Source organism: Malus domestica, chromosome 11 (assembly GCF_042453785.1).
Source record: "Malus domestica chromosome 11, GDT2T_hap1".
NCBI classification, from domain to species: domain Eukaryota; kingdom Viridiplantae; phylum Streptophyta; class Magnoliopsida; order Rosales; family Rosaceae; genus Malus; species Malus domestica.
The window spans coordinates 37,937,899-37,952,226 of record NC_091671.1 but is presented as its reverse complement, the minus strand read 5'-3'; positions in this window follow the sequence as shown (position 1 = coordinate 37,952,226).

The following is a 14,328-nucleotide window of genomic DNA, read 5'->3' as shown; positions in this document are numbered from 1 at the left end:
CATTCTTAAATATACCAATTTGTAAAAAATGTACCCTTTTTTAATTTAAAATGTACCCATTTTTTATATTAAATTTCATTCAATCTTTTCTCTAATCCATTTTTTAAACTTATATGGGTACATTCTATTTTATTGATTTGAGAATGTATCCATGTCAAGTTTAATACAAAAAAAAATTTAATAATGTTATTAATCCTAATATCTTTTTTTTTTGTGCTTTTGAAAAATGAACCCATGCTTTGGTACAATAATTTTTTGGTTAGTTTTGATGAACGTACCCATATATATATATACACACACACACAATATATTGGAGAGTATAATTCATCTTTAATATTTTTAATCCCATAAATTATGAGTTTTATTTAAATTCTCATTAATATAAATAACTACAAATTCCATTTTTAATTTAAAAATATAATAACCTACATAGAAATACACTATTACATTAATGTCAGAGACTTCGATCAAAAACTAAAAACCACCAAGATTTCCATCAAAGAACATTAGTAATTAGGGATCGCATCCAATGTGTCCCATTTTTTAATTTCAATTTGCATGTTTTGCTTTAGTTAGTTGGGATTTAGTCTTCAAATACTTGTTTTACATTCATCATTCATCATGAATGTATTATTGAATTTACATGTCAATTACATAATTTAAAAAATAAAAATAAAAATTAGTAATTGATTTAGAATTTTAATACTCACATCCTTATTAAACTCCTAATTAATTTTAAATGTAAAACATTTCCAAAATAAAAAATAATAAAATTAGAATACGTTGTACCCATTAATGTGACAACCCGTCCCTAATTCTACGATTTTATCAATTTTAAAAGAGTGAATTGACAAAAATGCCCTTATAGGCGAGGTTGTTGACTTTCGTTGACCAGCGTATTGTGAGACGTATGAAACATTCTTTTAGCGTATCATCGTAATACTCATCACTATGAACGCATGGGCATAAGCGGAATCGAATTTGGAGTTACGATGAAGATTTTACGAATTTACAAACTTGAAGAGCGATTTGGTAATTTCATGTTTAGAGATATTTTGTGGCTTGTTTTGTGAGCCACGTGGGGCCCACACCCCACTCCTACCCTGTCCCATGTCCTCTCCCTCCAGCAATCTTGGTTCCTTTCTTTTCAAACTCTCTCAGTTTTATTAACTCTTGGACCATACTCTTGTTGACACCTCACTCCCTCTTACTAAGTTTATTATTTTAAAACTCTCTCTCTCCGTCATTATCATTTTCTTCTCTGAAAATAGAGAGGCCAATAAGGCCATGAATGAACCACGCCATTCCTCCCCTCACTCCCGCATCTCCCCTCACTCCCGGGTATTTTCTTTGATATATACATATATTTGTTTAGTTTCCATATATAATTCTAACAATAAATTTTCTATATAACTGTCATAATTAAATTAACATTTATACAAAATAACATAACGATGAGAATTAGGAAATCATTATAAATCTTACGAGATGCCTTAGCTAAATTTACGGCTATGAATAATGTTATGTTGACTAGAGTCATCGAATCATTGTGGCATGACTATATATATTTATGTTATCTGCTCATCGTTTGCTGCACCGGTGTTAGTATTTGCCCAAACTAGGGTCAGGCTTTCACGTGTATGTGCACATCACACCGTACCCTCACTTTGGATCCATTGTAAGTGCCAGTCATGTCCTAAATTACTATAGGCAATTAGGACTCATATGTGATGTGCATAGCGCCAGTCTTCATGTGATTGTAGTACTAGAGCGTATATTATTGTTACACCCAGTCATGTTCATGTCAGAATATCTCTGCATGAACTCGTGTGTCAGCATGTGTTGATGAGCATTCGATATGCTATGTTTGCTTATGCAAGTTTATGTGATTACGGACGTAATATGCTTACTTACGAAATATTGTGCCGTATTGAATCTTGAGATTCAGCAGGCTACAGTAAGTATTTTCTTACTATACGTAGTATGTATATTTTGAAAACTATACTTGTTTTACAGTGAAGGGTTATTATGTTTGTGAAAAGGTTTTTACAAAGCTTTGTTTTTAGACCCACTCACCCTTGTTTTTCGCCCTTCCAGGTTTTAGTGTTGAACTTTCGTGTTGGTGAGGATTCTTGGCAAATCTTGGTATAGGTGGTTACCTTCAATGGTATAATTCTCATCCTACTTTACTGTAATGTACTTATGCTCTGATATCAGGTGTGAAATGGGTTCATTCCCACTCATAAACGCTTTTTAGTTTTAAATTTATTCATATTTTCCACATCACTACACTTTATGGCTTCATCACCCTTCTAGTGTTGGCCAACACAGCTCGATTCGAAGTCCAGGTGGACATTCTAGGTCGGGATGTGTCAATTTGGTATCAGAGCATAAGTTTGGGCAGTATTGCATTCATCACACGCGTGATGTAAGCATTCTTGGTTCTTAAGCCTAATTTTTTAATCTTGCCACCTTGTTGAGCACGAAAAATGTGTTAACTTTTTCTAAGTTTTGAGTGACTTAGTTGACTTATCGACATTCTAGAAGAATATTTTGGCAATTGCCTTTAGATTTAAAACAAAGAACCTCGCTGCCAAGAAAATCCCGATTTGGTATGAGTTAAAGGCCTCAAAGCAGGTTAATTTATCGACAGTTGTGCACCACCGGAGAATTTCCCATCAATTCCACTACTATTATCTTGTCATCTTTACCCACCCTTTTGAGATAGGAAACCAAGAATAGTTTTAGTTCATTGGCAATACCCGTTAGTATACCACATATCAAAATTCCTACGAAGTTTTAGTTTTTGTCGAAATTTCTAGAAATGTTACAAATGATAATGTGGTGCTAAATGGATAGCACTCAACGGAATAACATCTAGGGGCAATCACTTTTGGTCCCCGATAGCACTAATCTTTTCAAATACACTAGTGATCATTCTGGATCTTGAGGAGGAAGATCGACTTTCGTTTAAGTACGTTCTAAAGTAGATTATTAGCGAATTCCTTTTTCCGGCCTTAGGACTTTCCAACCAATACTAGTTTTTAGAATTTCCTTTGGTGTTGTACTCGTCATTTCGATGAGCATAGGTACAAGTGTACGAGTTTTTTATACATACGGTTAATAGAAATCCCTGAAGTAGTAAGTATTTTCCCTAGAATTAATGAAACCACCTAACAGACTAGGTCCTTACCAATCGTCTGAAACCATCCACCCGAGTAGGCTCTAATGTGTAATCAGCCTATGGTGGCGCTACTAATTAACGATATTGTCCTATATCTGGAAGCTATCAACTAGTATTTAGGCAGTATGATTTCTGATACCGGACATCTGCTAATATCTGGGAGTGATACCTTTGTGCCAGAACGCCGGTTCACATTTTCAGGGTAATGAGCAATATCCAAAAATATCAAAAGTATCATAAATGCGTTAATTAGCAACGCGACTGATAGATTAATTAACAGTGACTACTTGAGCCGAAGAAACTAAATCATGGAAACTTAGGAGCAAGTCTTGTTGGAGAATAGTAAACTTGTAGTTGTTTTAACCATATTTTCCACTTAGGTAACCAAAACCTTTTCGACCAGTCACTTTCCTGATCACTTCCACAAATAAATATTGGAATGGAGACACGAGTTATTTTCCCGCTGTAAGAGTGAAATGAGTATCAAGAAAGTTGTGAAGACCTATTAGCGCGTGGCGTAGTGAAATAAAGTAGTATGGTACATTCCGATGACGTATACTTTTGGCGTCATTTCTTAAAATTTTACCTGGGATATCACCAAATGGTGAAGTGAAGTACACCATCGATCCATTTTTCGTACTATACCAGTTTTCCTTACGTCTTTTCAAACAAGTCCTATATCATCGAGAGAACTTAGTTACTAAAGCTTACCGATTAGGAATTTATCCAACCAAACACTTTATCTAGGGAACCTCAAACCCATCCTTGTAGGCGAAAAACTGAACTTTAGGATCGTACCTAGATTTTAGCAACTAAGTCGGGTGACAATTAAAAACCGTTGATCCCTAACACCAACAATCAACTTTATACCAAATTCCTCAATTGTTAACTTTAATTAGATTGGTACTTTTCTTGGGAGACGTGATCTCAGCAGACGACATTCTTGTCAATTTCCAAAACGGTTGCAAATGTAGAAAAATTCGTATTCCACAAATTGTTGTGAATTATGTAATATCATTGGCCTTGTTGATTTTATCGGCAGTTTGTTAGTGACTTTTCAGCGGTGTCTTTCCTTTCATGTTGGTTGAGGAAAGTCAGTTTAGCTGAGACGTGAAATATGATTTAAGTTATGACAACTGAGGTGTTGTCTATTTCCTACCCTTCTTTGCACACCTTTCGATAACATTGAGAATTTCAGAAATCCACGATGGTGTTTTCTCTTAATGTTTTGGCTGTGTAGATGTAGCATGATGGAGTATCGCTTTTGTTCCACAACATTTGGAATCGTTCGAAATGAACTATCTTATCCATAACCTAGAGTCAACAATTATCATCTTCATTTGAAAACCGAATGACACTTCTCTGTGGTGAAACGTGTCTAAAACCTTCACCAACCTCACAAACTTCTCAAATACACCTTATCTTGAAAAGAGCTATATTTCTGACAGTGATGATGGAGATACCAAATCAACGTCTACGATTGCACTATCGTGTATTACCCCGGTTGTGCATACGTAATTACTGTTCATCGTAGTAAAAGATGTATCTACCCTTGAACACTTTCAGCCTGTCCTATCCCAATTCAGTCAGAGTTTACGAGTATTGATATGACATTATTTGCAAATCATCAAGAAATCGTTCGAGTGATTATAATCACTTCTTGTATCCAAATGTAAATGGGGAATATCACCATAAACTCTCGGTATGAGATATCTTATACGTGTGGAGAGTATGATGATGTTTCAATGATTATTGATTATAGATCGACTCGACAAATCAACCCGCTTTCCTTTGGTCCAGAGGGACTACATTTTTGACCACTTGGTAAAATTACTCATTCTTGAATTTATCGGATATTCTGACGTTTCAATCAGTATTTACTGTGACTATGATTCCATATTCACCCCTCTATGTCGGAAGGCATTCCAGTCAACCTTGAGTACATGTCTACCCTATTGGACTTTGATTTTGCTTCTGAAGCAGACAAATCGTTTAGGAAAATTGCTCGGACATCTAATTTTTAGTTGTGACCATTAATTCTTCAATCACTTAACAAATACTCCGCTGAATGAATCTTTACCGTTGGTGACTGAATATTCTAGAAGTTACCGTTATAACAAGATTTCATGCATTAATTCCAGTTACCTTGTATTCTATAATTGATGGACTTGTTTTAACCCTCAAATTCTTGATGTTCTTTTTCCCGACATAGTTTTTTCGCTAAATTCGAGAGAAATTCACTGTAAATCTACTCGCTAAGGTGTTGTGAATTACACTGTTCAGGTGCATAGTGTGCGTGACACTACTGTATCTCACTGTGATGAGCATTTCGCTTCCAAGTTTTAGGAAGCCTTCTTGAAGGCCATGTGTATTAAGTTTTGTCACATACCACATTTCACCCGCAAACTAACGGCCAATCTTTAGATGAACTATCCAGACCTTAGAGAACATATTGATTTTGTATGTTTTACAGTTTTAGCTGGTTATGTTAGACACTTATCTCTGCTTTTGTTGCGTATGTCGATAATTATTATTCTAGTTTGACTATGATACTATTGAGCCATGGTATATAGATTTTAAGCACGGAACATGTTTGACAGATGAGTATTGCGAATAGGTATTTGAATGATTGAGATTACAATCTAGGAAATTATGTGCTATTTGCGTTGTCACCTGAGAGAGTAATACGTGAGGGTGGTTGAGGTGCTAATCATATGATTTATATGTATTTCCCAATGAAGGGCAAGATGATAATATTGCACCCTCGGGAATTTTTTGTTTGTTTATCGAGACAACGCTGAATTGTCGATATTACAGGCTGCTGACCGTAATATCAATAACTTATTCGTTGGCTTTGTTAAGCAAGTGGACAAGTAGGTCCTTTTATGTTATCTCATTTATTTATTGTTTGGGCTTGACCCATAGATACTACACTTATTCTCGGAGTACATGACGCTACAAGTACGAAGGTGAAAAATATCCTATATTTAGTTTTAATTTCAGTACAATTATTTTAACGAGATGTTATTATACATATATAAATACTTTCGACTTTATGTTTTTATAAAAGTATTATATTATAGTATTGTACTAAAGGAGAAGGAAAGTATGAGTTCGGGGGCATGAAAGAGGAATCATTGCACTCCTATCGTGACGGAATGACATTTTCTTTTATGCAACCGCTCTAACTTGATATCTTCTTTACATATTTATTTTTCTGCTGTCTTTTTACTATTTTATGTATAGTAACTTATTTCAAATTTTGGGGACGAAAATTTTTTTAAGGTGGGTAGATTGTGACAACCCGTCTCTAATTCTACGATTTTATAAAATTTAAAAGAGCAAATTGACGAAAATGCCCTTAGAGGCGAGGTTGTTGACTTTTGTGACTAGCATATTGTGAGATGTATGAAACATTATTTTAGCGTATCCTATATTACTCGTCACTATGAACGCGTGGGCATAAGCGGAATCAAATTTGGAGTTACGATGAAGATTTTATGGATTTACGAACGTGAATGGTGATTTGGTAATTTCACGTTTAGAGATATTTTGTGGCTTGTTTTGTGAGCCATGTGGGGCCCACACCCCATTCCTACCATGTCTTGTGTCCTCTCCCTTCAACAATCTCTTTTCCTTTCTCTTTCAAACTCTCTCATTTTTATTAACTCTTGGACCATACTCTTGTTGACACCTTACTCCCTCTTACTAAGTTTATTATTTTAAAACTCTCTCTCTCCCTCATTATCATTTTCTTCTCTGAAAACAAAGAGGACAAGAAGGCCATGAATGAACCACACCATTCCTCCCTTCACTCCCGTGTCTCTTCTCACTTTCTCAGCCTTCCACTTTTTCTCCAACTCTCTCGAACCTTTATCTCTCTAAAACTTTCTCTGCACTCCATGTGCACAGTAACACCGAACCACCACCACACTACTAATCTGACGAGTTAAACCATTGGACCACCATCGCACCTTGTCTTTCCCTATCTTTGTTAAGTTTAGATTGTGAACATCAAACCTAAACATGGAGCTTGCATTACACAGTGGCCATTACCACTATTCATCATCTTCTTCGACGAGTGCTTGTTAATTCCAACCAAGGTAGGCCTCGGAAACACTCTATTTCCCTTCCTTTTTGATGTTTGTGGAAGATGTTAGGGTTTTGCACTTGTTTTGGTAGGATTTGGAGACTGTGAAAATGAGACTTCTGGAAAAAAAAATAGAATAGTGACCATTTGGCCACTTTCAGGCTACTTTTCCGGCCCACGTAGACCACGACTTGGCCTAATCTTGGTATGGATTTGTTCCTCTCGTGCTCAGCTTCATTTCCATATAAATTATGTTATTTTCGGTGGAGAATCGAGCTTGAAATGAGCTTCTAAAGTGGGAGGAAAAACAAGGAAAAATTCTGGAAAACTCATGATGAAGGCGCGTAAAGCCTGCGTAGGTTGCCAATTTCTCCGACGCATGCAGAATGTGGCTACCAGTGCAGCCACTTGTGGCAGAGCGTGCGGCTGCGCGTGGAGGAACCCGAGGTCCCTCCTTAGGTTTCTCGACGTGCCGAATCAGAATCCATCATCCGTTTTCTGAAATTTGATCGTTTAAAATAGTTCTTTTATTAGCCATATAAGGATCTACGAGGGTTCGACCTGATGACATTATTTGTGAGTGGGTCTTTTCGTTAACTTGAGACCAAGAAAGCCACTTTCGAGCCATTTTTCGACCAAACTACAGTGAGTTAGCCGTTGAGAAAGGTACCATTCTCTTCGTATGGTCGAGAAGTATGATTTTTGTTTTTGAATCACTCGATTTCGTTGAGTATTGAAGAAGTTACGAACATTTAAAGTTTACCCAATTTCCGGAGAGTTTTCCAGTTTTCCCCGGACCAGTCACCTTTCAAGCTATTTTTCGACCATCTTCGGCAACCATTGGGCTTCCAAATAGGTATAATCTTTTTCTACACTTTCCTATCTTCATTTTGATATAGGGGTGTGCTATCCACACAACTCATTTTACTTCTCACACACCCCTTGATAATTTCTGTCCGTTGATCTTCTTCAATTCATCTGATCTGACGGCCGAAAATTAAAAAGGTGTGTGAGAAGTAAAATGGGGTGTGTGGATATCACACCCCTTGGTATGTTATGGGTCGAATTTGGTTAAGAAACGATTAAGTTACGAAGCTTTAAAAATTGCCCAAATTTCCGGCCAAGAGCTCCAGGACACTTAACAGAGTTTTTAACGGAATGACCAAAATAATGGATGGTGGACAATCTCAGGGACCATTTCTATTGATTTTCAATCTCATGGAGCAAAGTGATGTGTTATGCAAATCTCAGGGACCATTTTGGCTATAAGTTTCATTCTAACAATTCGGTTGACTACCCACTTAGTATTATGGTCTAGTGATATTCCTCTTCACTTGTAAGTGAGAGGTCTTAGATTTCATTCTCACCAAAGGAGAATTTGAACCATATTGCTAGCCTAATGTGAGGCTTACCCACTCCCCTACTCCTTTAGTGTAGATAATATCGTTTACTCAAAAAAATAAAATAAAATTAAGTTGACTAGGGACCAAGGTTTTAAATATCGATAATATCGACGATATTTCGCCGATATTATCGATTTTTTGCTTTACCGATATTTTAATAGGTATCCAAGAAGTTTTCGTCAAAATATTACGATATTATCGATATTATCGATAATATCGATAATATCGCGATATTACCGATAATATCACGAAATACTTCAAAAATACTTAAAATACTGAAAATATTAAACTAACAATAACAGATACCACATCAGATCTTAGCCAAAAGACCGAGAAAAGAATGCCTTCGTCAGCTTTGGAATGTGGCTTTTATAGACCTGTTTGCTTGCTCACTTCCATTGCACAGCCGATGTGGGATGCAAACTAGCTTTTATAGGCTTGTTTGCTTGCTCAGTTCTATTGCACAGCCGATGTGGGATAACTTATCAGTCAGTCAAAAGGGTTTTGATTTGTTGCGGTGTGGGGGGAGATAAAAAGTTCTCATCTTTCTGTCATATAACTTCTGCATCACCTTTTTTTTTTTAAATAATATTATTTATATTATAAAGATAGAAAATAAGCTAAACAGTAACTACTAGAAGCAAAGTTCTTTTTTCCTCATCTTACTGCATGGATGTAAGAAAAGTTCTAAATCAGAGAGTTAATTAAGAAATTCCTCACAAAGTTTATTAGGAGTTGTATCATAACTCTTATTGCCAATTAATTTTGGGGTTGAAACCTTAGTTTTCTTCATGGATCTGGAGCATATATGCTTGCATATTAAAGGAAGTTGAGTTTCCACTATAAAAAGTTATTACAAATAGTTACCACACCCAATACTACATGTATGTTTGGGTGAGAGACTCCCAAACTACAAGGCATGCATTTTAGGCAAATGAAGAAGAAATCTGTCGCACAAAGTTAAATAGGAGGAATTAGAAATGTATCACATGAACATTACAAAGATATGTAAAAGAAATTTGTTAATGACTCATTTTAAGCAGTCATTTGCAAATCCCTCATGTGTTGCATTTCTAATCTTGCATATCTATCTTTTTGTGATTCATTTCTTCATGACTATGTCTAAATTCTCCTAAAATGCATAGTCATTTCTTCATGACTATATCTAAATCATGCTCTCCAATATGATTAAAATGAGGGGGGTAACCATGTCTAAATTGAACACATTGAAAGGGGGGTAACCATTTCTAAATTAATAAAGAAATGAATCACATTGAGGGGAATTTTACATTGAGACGTGGTTACATCCCTCACTCATGTATAAATTAATAAAGAAATGAATCACATTGAACAAAATGAGGGGGGTAACCATGCTCTCCAATAATTCGCATATCTATCTTTTTGTTTTAGAGCGTTCAATGTGATTCATTTTTTTTGTTTCTCACTCACTCATGTCTAAATCTTGTCGAGTTGCATATATTTAGTTGTACAAATGAGCATTAAATTGTTAATATCATGCAATGTATAAAGTGTAAAATATTGTACTAATTCATTATATATAAATGATTATGGTGTGTTTAAACTTCTTTCATTAATTACTACATATTTTCTGCACTCACAATGTTTGCCAGCTCGCTATATAATCAACTTGATAATGTTAAATCCATCATGCAATGCATTTCCTTCCAATTTTTTTTGATAAACTAATAGATAATTGACTAAATAAACATCCTACAAAGTTTCAATAAAAATTTCCAAGTTTTTCTTACAATTTCCGTGGTTTCCATGTAATTTTTATCGATATCAATATTATCCCGATATTTCCATCGATATTTCCGTGTTTTCGGACTACCGATATTTCCGATATTACCGATATTTAATACCTTGCTAGGGACCAAAATTAAAATGACCCATATAATTTTATAGTTCTTAATTTAGTCACGTGTTGCATTTTAATTATTTTGTCAAATTTTTAGTTTGTTTCTGCAAGTGGAACTATAGTTTCTTTTTCATTGTCATGTAATCTTTCTTTTCCTGGCCATATGATCTTTGTATGCTAGAGGTTGAACAAATTGAGATTTATAAGTGAAATACAATGATGATAATTCGTAAAGTATGATATATGTGTGTGTGTGTAATAAAAGAAATAATTCGTAGCTATTAATTGATATATATATATATATATATTGTGGGAGGATAAAATCCGGTTTCGACTCATGGGCCCATACCGATCGTCCAAAGTGTTGTGCAAGACAAAAAGCCCACAAGGAATGTACATTAGGGAACATGCCTAAATAACTACCCCACTACGGAGGAGAAGTGGGAGAGGAAGGCAGGTCGTGTTGTTTGTTCCCAAAACATGCAGTTATAGGACGAATGACCACCAAGGAAATGGGAAGGAGGACTAATCGTGGCACTTGATCCTCAAGTATGCAATCCTATAAATAGGGACAGGAGCCAAAGAACCAGATACGCAAAAGAACCCGAGAGAATCCAGAGAACAGAAAACCAATTAACTAACTTGAGCGTCGGAGTATCTTTTGCAGGTACTCCGCTTGGGCAAGCTACGGAGGAAGATTATTTTGGGACACCTCAAGGAAGGATTCGGCGAACGTAAGGATTGCGGTCAACAAATCTGTGGAGGTATTTCTTCTCGTAGGAAATCTCGCTCCAACATATATATATATAATTTTTAATCAGTGTGACACCTAAAACACATCACCCAACCAGTCTAATCGTTATATACACACAGAGATATATTCTTTTTACAGTAAAAATAGCAGTTAGTAGAAATTTTTTTATTGTAGACAACTTGTTCAAAGCAGCTATCGATTATGTGAATTCGTGATGGCCTCAAAGTCTAAACGACTTCAAAGTCTAAACGCACCACAAATAAAAGACTCATTCTCATTATCTTTGTTGGGACAAAATTTACCCTTAAAAGAAACCTATTTTCTAATATCATATTTTATTTCCAGAGTCGTCATGATGCAAGTTCAGGAAACTCCCTTAAGTGGAATTGAAGGCTCCACAATCGATTTAAAAAAAAATAGTATATTAACGTATTATGTATGAACTGCACACAACTCATCATGTGGTGTGTATTTAAGCCAATCAAATAGTATAGTAAATCTTTAAATTGGTGTATTAGTTGATGAAAATGAGTCATGGCATATTAAGCGGTTTTTTCTACAGTATATAAGCATATTAAGTATGAACTAAAAACGATTTATCATGTGATGTGTATCAAAACCAATCAAATGGTATAGTAAATCTTTAATTCAATATATCACGATGAAAATGAATCCATGTGTCATTAAATTAATCATGATTACGGTATCTCCAAGTCATTGGTAAGTATACATTAATTTACCATGCGAAATCCCCACATCAACGTCAATAACATTTTTGAAACTTGAATTTGGAGCTTTGCTTCTAAATTCAAACTACGATGAATCATATGTATAGTGGAAAGTAGAGTGAAGGTTAAAGCTTTTTTTAAGTCAAGGTTTCCCTACTTCCAATCTTACTCCGATTTTTGTGTCCCACCCACAACGCCACAACGAAGGATGACAGGAGCGAATGTTCCCTGGGTTATACGGGTCATTTTGGAGTAATTTTTTTATTTTTTTATTTTAGCAAAAGTTTATTTATAACATTATAAGATAGCACAAAATTAAAACGTGAATTTCAGAATTCAAGATGTATTTATAATAGATTGTTTCTAGGAAAGTGGTATCACAAGGCATAAAGAAACAAAATATACATTAACAACTTCGGCTCTAGAACTATAAACACAAAGCCCTCCAAAATATCGATACTTCAGCTGTAGCATTACACATTTTTATATGGGTCTAGATAAAATAATCTTTCTGCGGAAAATAACATGAACAAATTTTGAGATAGAGAAAAAAAGAGCGCCGCATATGCAATAGCTTGCGACAACGAGATTAGTACACTTGAATCAACAACTATCCCAATCTAAAATTACAATCTTTAAGAGATTAGGCAATAGATCAGGGAGTTTTCGGTGGACCATTTTGTCATCCAAAATTGCTTTTCAGAGAAATCATGGTTGAGAAGTATCAAGAAGAAATAATTTCCAAAAGCATAATTAGGCTGGTGTTTGTAACAGCCAATTGATCACTTGATTATTGTTAAAGTTGTTAGGGTTTTCTAGTGGTTAGGGTAACGTCCTAGTTCTTAGTGTTTGTTGTAAGAATGGATAATAATCCCTATTCTTGAGGGACAACTTTGTTGCATTTTCTGTTTTAGACTTAGTCGAATACCACGATCCCAGGGTTCCTAATCATGGGTTGTTATTTCCTTTTCAGTTTCATTGTAAAGCTATTTAATAGCTACTGCTACGTTTGAATTCAATTAGAAAGTTCTCCTAGCAATTAAGTGTAATATCAAGCTTTCGTTTTGCAAAGTTCTTTGTTGTTCTTTCTGGTTCTGATATCTAGTATCAGAGCAGTGGTGAAGCCAGGATTTACCGAGGGGAGGGGCGAAATTCAAAAGAGTGTAAGGATCAATTGAAGCAGTTGCTTTCACATTGGAGAGTGCAAAGTTTTGAGTCAATATTCATAGTTAAAAATAATCTCTCTACCAAAACAGTTGTAAGCAATAATATCAAAGACAATGTAAGCAGAAAGTACAACAAAACGATAATGTTGAAGTTGAACTATCCAAATGTTGAAGTTGAACTATTGAAATCACAATTAAAACTATCCAAAATTGAAGCTAAACTATTCAAAATAACATTGTCCAAACTAATTGATAATGTTTTTGAATGTTATATCGTTCCATACTTATCAATTATTAACACATGATGAAATCAAATATCAAAATATCATAAATTTCAATCTAATAATCACAGCAATAACTATAATTTGTTAGAAATTCAAAATTTTCATCCAATACACATTAATTTCAATAGCATCCTATATTATTAATTTGGGCTAAGATTAAAAACCTTAGTAAATTTTAAAAATGAGGACATTAGCAAAAATAAAAAACAGAAATTAAGAAATTAGGTGATGGTGGTGGAGGGTTGGTCGGTTGGGATGAAATTGGTATAGGATGAAATAGAGATTTGGCTTTGGGCTTTGGGTATTAGGGGTCTTAAAGAAAATAAGGTTTAGATTATCTAAAAGGGAGAGTCACGTGGATTGTTTAAGATGGTCACGTGTATCTTTTAAATTGTATTGACTCAAAACGAGTCGTTTTGGCCATTTTAAAAAACAATCTTCTTCTTCGTTCTCCATCTGCAAGCTGTACTGATTGCAGGTTGCAGCCGTCGCCGATACCTCTTCTCCACCACATGCCAGACCGTCAGGTGGTCCTCCATGGTCCTCAAAGCCAATTTTCTAGAATTTCGGAGGGTCCAAGGACCACCCAGGTCCCTGAATGGATCCGCCTCTGGCTGCTGCTCTTCATCCGCCCCTGGCCATGAATTCCGACGAGAGCGGAGGGGCTGAACAAGCGCTCCTAGACGTGTTTTCCGACGAGGGGAGTGGAGGTCGCCACTCCTCGCCCTCACGTAGCTTCGCACTGTATCAGAGCCCCATCTCGGGGCATGATCAAAAAGTCTGAAACACAGTCACTAGTTCAGCGTGAAGGAGTAACGACATGGCAACTGAGAGCAGTTT